The sequence below is a fragment of the Ovis aries genome, chromosome 8 (genome assembly GCF_016772045.2).
Source record: "Ovis aries strain OAR_USU_Benz2616 breed Rambouillet chromosome 8, ARS-UI_Ramb_v3.0, whole genome shotgun sequence".
Lineage (NCBI taxonomy): Eukaryota > Metazoa > Chordata > Mammalia > Artiodactyla > Bovidae > Ovis > Ovis aries.
The window spans coordinates 1,196,885-1,204,777 of NC_056061.1; positions in this window are offsets into that span (position 1 = coordinate 1,196,885).

Sequence of the window (7,893 nt, forward strand, 5' to 3'; positions counted from 1 at the left end):
TTGCCTGGGCTTCTAAGATTGGACCCGGGGGTCGGGGGGCTCAGTGCCTCCTCTCCTTCTGGAGAACAGGAAGACGCCTGCGGCCTATGTCGGTGGTGATTGGTATCCCATGTGAACCAAGCTATTCAGCCTCTTTTTCTCTGCTAATCTTCTAATCCCTCTCTATCTGTAATTAAATAAGTTATTTCCAAAGATGCTGACGCCGTTCCCACCTTCGAATTCCCTGGATCCACCGGGGCTGGACCCCAGCATATTATGTTCTTGAAAGTTGCTAAGACAGTAGATCTTCAATATTCTCACCACAAAAAATGGTAGTTATATGATATGATGTAAATATTAACAAATGCTATAGTGGTAATCATTTTGCAATACATATATGTATTAACTCAACATGTTGTACATCTTAAACTCACAGTAAAAGTGAGGAAAAGTTACTCAGTCATGTCCAACTCTTTGCAACCTCATGGACTGTAGCACATGAGGCTCCTCTGTCCGTAGCATTCTCCAGGCAAGAATACTGGAGTGGGTAGCCAGTCTCTGCTCCAGGGGATCTTCCTGACCCAGGAATTGAACCTAAAATTGAACCAGGAAGTGCCCCCCGTTGCAGGCAGATTCTTTACTGGCTGAGCCACCAGGGAAGTCCAAAACTCACAGTATTGTATGTCAATTATATCTCAATAAAGGGGGGAAATAAAGAAAAGAAATGGCTGATCCACTTTGTAGATGGAAAACTATATATTAATTACCATAGTATTCTAAGCATAATTACAAATAGCAAAATGCATTCTAAAAACCTAATAGTGTGTTTTAATATGAATTTATAGTTCACCCACTGTAGAATTTGGCAAGGACTCTGTTTAGATATAAAGGGTTTTTTGTTTGTTTGTTTTTTCTTTTATGTTTCTTACTTCTGGGAATGACTGCGACTTTGCTGTTTCTTACTCTTCTTAGTCTGAGTGATCTGCTCCATGTCTCACACTATTTTTCCTGTTCCCTGGACTATGCGATGGTCACTCTCTTAAACTCATTTATTCACTAAATTCGTATGGTGTTGTTAATATGTATCAAGCACTATTCTAGGTATTATAATGCAATGAAAAATGAATGACAAAACCCCTGGACTTATAGGGATTTCTAGAACGGGAGATAGAAAACAATATCCATGCATCATTGTTTCAGGCAGTGCTAGGCTCTACATAGAGAAGCAAGTACTATACAGAGTTGGGTAGAGAGAGTGAAGTTGCTGTGGTTTAGCGGAATATTTGAGATCTCTGTGAGGGGATGCTTCCTTGACTATAGACCTGCTAAAGGGTCTTGTGTTAAAAGAAAATTACAGACAACGTTTATTCTCTATCTGCAATTGCCTTGCATTTCGGAGCCCTAATCAAATAGCAGAAAAAATATTGCTTTTAAAATGTATTGTGTAAAGCTTGATATGAGGTACTACTGGACATGGCTTCACCTTGTATATACTCCTCCTCCGTTTTCTGTCTCTCCCTCATCCTCACTCTACATTTCTTTCCCTTATTCCCCTCTCTCTTTTCCCTTCCCTTTCTTTTCTTTTCCTTTTTCTTGTGTTTCTCTGGCTCATGTAGCTTGGCATTCATTGAGTATCCATTTAGCGTCCCATGTTTATAGGATTCATCAACAGTAAAGGAAGAATTCTGAAGGTGTGATGGAAAAGACTGAAATATTCAAGAAATGATCAACATAGAAATAAATATAATTCACATGATTATCTAATTAAAAGACTTTTAATTGGTTATTGTTTTGATATATTTTAAATTAAATTTGAATGAAATTTTAGTTTTGAAATCATAGGCACTATCTAAGGAAAAGAAAAATACAGTAAGGGTAAATTTCTGCCCAGATTCTTGTATTTTTAAAGGTTATTTACAATAATTCTAGACATGCATTTTCTCACAACATGAATAAAATAAATTGATCATTTCTACCCACTATGACTATTTAACAAATACAGCAAAGAAAACAGTTTTTATATTAGAAAAGCTGTATGTTTTTTATACTGACTCTGTCAAACCTGGTCTCAACTGTGTTTATTTGGAGAACAAAATAACTACATGAAATATGAAAAGTTTAGCAGCTAATTTAATATTATCCAAGGTAGAGAAATGCTAATGTTTATTGTGTATTTGACACACACACAATAATATTTCTGTAATATTTAGTTATTAAAACAAACCTAAGAGCTTATCCAGGTTGCTGCTTTACAAATGAGCATTTTCAGAGGGCAACTTTCCCAAAGTTAGTTGTATATCAACCCCCTAAAAAATTGGGATTTTTAAGGTCTTTCAAGACTGTAAAGAGCACACTCTTTACAGAATCAAGAGCATATTCTCCCTAGAAAGGCAAGCAAACATGGATAAGATGCTTGGATGAGGCAGAAGTAGACATGAAATATTGAATCAGCCAACTGCTATTTTTCCTAGAATTGACTCCAGATGTAGATAAAGATTCAAACTTTCCATCCAAGCAGTATTTTTAATTTAGATGGTGAAAGTTCAGGCAAAATCCAATCAGTATTTTGATTTCCATTTTCTACAAATGAGGACAAAGGCATTTCTGGTTCTTTACACTCCATTCTTGATCTACTAATACCATCAAGACCATAATATTGAAATTTACTGTGGACTATTCCATTTTCATTACAATGCCAATTCTTGAGCCTAATATTTAAATGCCAGATCAGTCCATGGTAATGAAATTGTTGATTGACATAAGAAATTGTTTAATGCATCTTACTCAAATTACTTTTATTTTCTATTACAATGTAAGTTAATAAAACAAAGAAGATGGCACATTTAATCCTTTTGTAAAACAGTGTTCATTGCACAGATATGCACTGTTTCATTCTTGTTTTGAGATATGTATGTTATTACAGTCTTTTTATTGAGAATCTTACTTGATTCTCAATCACTAAAGATTTAAAATATAAAAATTCTATGACACTTAACTTAATTGTTGCTCTGTAGGGAGAGAACAAATGAGCCAAGATGGCATGTTCAGGCTCTCTTGCTCCACACTTTGTAAATAATGACTGTGTGACAGCTGAGATCACTTATAGCACTGCACATGTGTGACACGAGGTTTATGAGCAGCTGAGATCATATAGCACTGTGCGAGCGCGTCATGAGGAGCTCACTTGGTCAGGGGGTAATTGGTGCGAAATGTCTCTTCAAGTTTCACCTGGAAAAGCTTTGAAACGTTGTGTGCGATTACGTTGTGTTATACTACAGATGCTTTGTCTGCAGTTCCAAGGGCTCTCTGAGTCTCCTTCCAGTCTCTTAATTTTCCTGGGTTCAGCGAACAGCGTGGACAGTGAGATACAGCGATTCAGTCGGTGTCATGAACAAAATCATCAATACATCCTCTAACCGTGTTATCATTTAAAATGAAAGTTAAGTCTTAAAATAATAATAATAATCATATTTCAAAAAAATTATTTGGCTCTTATTTACGTAATTTTTTAAATTTAGATTCTGGGAAACAATCAGCTATAAGGTGTACCACTCAAAAAATAAGAGGATAAGTTCACCAAACACTTTTAAGGTAAATCCCAATTTCAGATATGCTAAAATGCTAAAAATGTGTATTGTTAAAAATGTAGGAAAATGCCATTTTTCTGCAGGAGGATATTTAATAATGGGGTTAAACTGAATTGACCAAACTTCTGAATATTGACTCTCATTTTTAACACATATCTGGTATTGTCAGAATTAGCAAAAATCCCAAATGAAGAATGTGTTAATAATTATCCTCTTTCACTATCTCACTCTACCAAGCAAGAAACTGAAAATCATTTTCACCACCCCTTTATAATCTTATTTTCTTCTTGATGAATAATACACAGAAGATATGATGCTTATCCTTCTGCTGTCTACCTCCAAAGATTAAGTATACCTTCAGGGAAGAATATTTTATATGATAAGTTATTTTTTTCTTAACTTTGATTTTCATACATTTTCAATGAATATTATATTACCCTGAATATAACCAACTGAGTGAAAGTAGGACTCTGTATTAATAACTCCTCTGCCTGTTCTGAATGCTGTTATGGCAATCAGTAGGTATTTAATAAATATTTCATGAAATAATGAATTAAAAACCACTGATTTTCTCTTTTGTGATGATTCATACACATTAATATTTTTAATGAAGGCATAAAAGGAAAGTTGGAAAGAGAGCAGAAACAAGTGCAATAGTAATAGTAATCTATGGTTCACAAGTCTCGATTCTGCCAGTGAGTTATTCGGGGACATTACAACTGCCTGCATTGCTATGCTTTTTTCTCTTTATATTGCAGGTATTGATGTTATCTAATTTTTTGTCTTGGTTTTCAGATGTTTTGGAAATATTTTCTCCTTACCCCATCCCTTTGGACTTGGAATAATAATGCAATTTTGTCAGCAAGGATAGTGTTCTGATAGTATTTGTATCTGACTTCAGGAAGAAAGTAAATTAGAATGGGGCTCTACAAGTCCCCTCCCTCCAAACCAGATACAAAGTGGTTCCACAGGGTGAATTTAAGAGCAGGTTCATTGTCCTTTAAAAGAGGGTCAATGCACAAATTCTGAAGGTGCTTCACATGCAGCCTCTGGGATTCTCAGTGTGAAAGAAAGGGAAATGATGGTGTACAATACATTTCTCTCCAGGCAGAATTTTTACACTAAGGATTGAAAAGAATTATCTGACTCACTTCACATTCCTGAAAATCTGCAGGAATCTGCAGGAATCTGGGACCTTTTATTTCATTCATAGGAGAATCTGTCTTTCTGTCAACACCTGCCGTTCTTCAAACACTAAACTAAGTAGAAGAATTAGCTATAGCCCCTGCCTGTGAGAAGCACTAAAGAAGTTTCTAAACAACCATACTCTATAATGGAAAGTGATAAATATCACAAAAGAGGTACAAGCAAAATAATATGAGCCTTACCAGAAGGAAGGAAGAGATTTTTATTGGATGATTATGAGGTAAGTGGGCAGCATGGTGCTGGATTAGAAATATAGGATAAAAGTGGATATGCAAAAATTAAGAGGAAAAGAACTTCAGGACAATTGTATAACTTGAGAAAAAACACCAAGTCTTTCATTTGGTATAAAACCCTATCCCGTTAATCTTCTCCTATTCTCTCACAGGAAAATGCTTTCATGGGCCTCTATTCCTAAAACAATTTTATTGCAGTTTTCTGTTTGGAAGATAGAAAAAAAGGGTGAGGACCATTATTTGACTTCTTTTGGTGCTATTAACTCAGGCTTGATTTAGAAAGAATGAAAGAAATATGACTTGACTAAGAACTTGTTTGGTATATTTCAAACTTTCAAAATCATCTAAGTAAATATTTTCAAAACTTGAAAGTCTTATGAGTATTTAACATTGTGTTCTTTGTTTTGTTCATCTCCTCAGATGAGCCAAAAGTACTGACATTTGTATTACTAAAACTCCTTCTTAATGTTTATAACAAGTTGCTTTAAATTGTTTCTCTCAATGGAGGGAGAGCAAGACCAGCCATTTATAAATAACTGGGACAAAGAAATAATGGGAACATTTTCTGAAGATGCCCTGTTATTAAATATGTTAAGAATTCAGAAGCATTTGTATTAGACAACGTACTCATTGGTTTCCCAGCATACGCAGGAGACTCAGGTTTGATCCCTGGGTCAGGAAGATCATCTGGAGGAGGAAATGGCAACCCACTCCAGTATTGTTGCCTGGAGAATCCCATGGTCAGAGAAGCCTGGTGGGCTGCAGTCCATAGAGTTGCAGGATCAGACACGACTGAACTCGGACATGACTGAGCACGCATGCACTCACTCATTGGTTTAGAAGTAAATCTGAGGGCAAAATTGGCTTTAATGTAAAACCTCAATGCTGCTGCTGCTGCTGCTAAGTCGCTTCAGTCGTGTCCAACTCTGTGTGACCGCATAGACAGCAGCCCACCAGGCTCCCCCGTCCCTGGGATTCTCCAGGCAAGAACACTGGAGTGGGTTGCCATTTCCTTCTCCAATGCATGAAAGTGAAAAGTGAAAGTGAAGTCGCTCAGTCTTGTCCGACTCTTAGCGACCCCATAGACTGCAGCCTACTAGGCTCCTCCATCCATGGGATTTTCCAGGCTGGAGTACTGGAGCGGGGTGCCATCGCCTTCTCCGAAAACTTCAATAATATATCTTATTAGATAAGGTTCTTTTGTCTATCTTCTAATAATTTTATTTCTAACATCCTTAGGAATGAAATCATTAAATTTATACTTAATAGTAGAAAGAGATGCATTTGGAAACATATAACACTCTTTCATGATAAAAAACCTAAATAAACTGGGTATAGAAAGAACATATCTCAACAACATAGAGGCCATGTATAACAAACTCACAGCTGACACTGTCTGCAATAGTGAAAGCTTGAAAGCTTTCCCTCTGTCAAGAACAAGATAAAGTGCCCACTATCACCACTCTTATTCAATATAGTCTGGGGTTCTAGGCTTCTCAGGTAGCACTTGTGGTAAAGAACAAATAAATAAGGAAGGAGTAAAATTATCTTTAATTACAGGTGATATGACCTTATATATAGAAAATTCTGAAGACTCAACCAAAAAGCTGCTGGAAGTAATCTATGAATTCCTGTAAAGCTACAGGTTGAAAAATCAACACACAGAAATCAGCTGTGCTTTTACACATCAAAAACTAAATATATGAAAAAGAATTAAAGAAAACAATTCCATTAGCAATAGTATCATAAACAATAAAACACTTGGAGATAAATTTAACTAAAGAAGTGGAAGATTTATACAATGAAAACTATAAGGCTTTGATGAAAACATTGAATAAGATATAAAAGGAAAAATTATCCTATATTTATGGATCAGAAAAATTCACAGATAAAATATTCATACTACAGAAAGCCATCTATAGATTCAAAGCAATCCTTATCAAGATTACAATGGCATTTTTCAGAAAAATAGAAAAAAAAAACTTAAATTTGTTTGAAGCCACAAGAGATCTCAAATAGCCACTGTGCTCCCGAGAAAGAATGATGCTGAGAGCATTGCATTTCTTGATTCTAAACCTTCCACAAGCTATAGTAAACAAAGAGCATGGTACTGCCATAATAAACACATAGATCAATGAGACAAAAGCGAATCCATAAAACCCCCTACGTATAAGGTCACTTAATATTTGATAAGGGAGCCAAGAATACTCAGTGGGAGAGGAATAGTCTCTTCATACATGGTGTTGGGAAAACTGAATAATTACATATAGAAAAATGTAATTGACTCCCTATCTTGTACAAAAATTAACTCAAAATATATTAAACACATAAACATAAGAGCAGAAATCATAAACTTTTCAGAAGAAAACACACAACTCAATAAAAAAACACAATCTTAACTAAAGAGGAGAGTACCTGAATAAGAAGTTTTCCAGAAAAAACATAAAATGGTCAACAGGTTGCATGAAAAGATGATTGACATCAATAATCATCAGGGAAAGTCAAGCCAAAACCATACAGAGATATCACTTCACACCTGTTAGAGAAGAAGACAAGAAATGACAAGTGCTGACGAGGGTGTGAAAAAAAACAAAACCCAAATAAACCCCCAAAGACTTGTGCACTATTGGTGGGAATATAAGTTATTTCAACCATTATAGAAAACAGTATGAAAGTTCCTCAAAAAGTTTAAAATAGAATTACCATATGATCCAGCAATTCCTCTTCTGGGTATGTATCCAAAAGAAATGAAAACAGGAAATCAAAAAGATATCTGCTTGTTTACCATAGCATTGTCCAGTCAAAATGTGAAAACAACATGTCAACAGATGAATAAATAAAATATCATATATATACACACACATACATACACATACAATGGAATATTA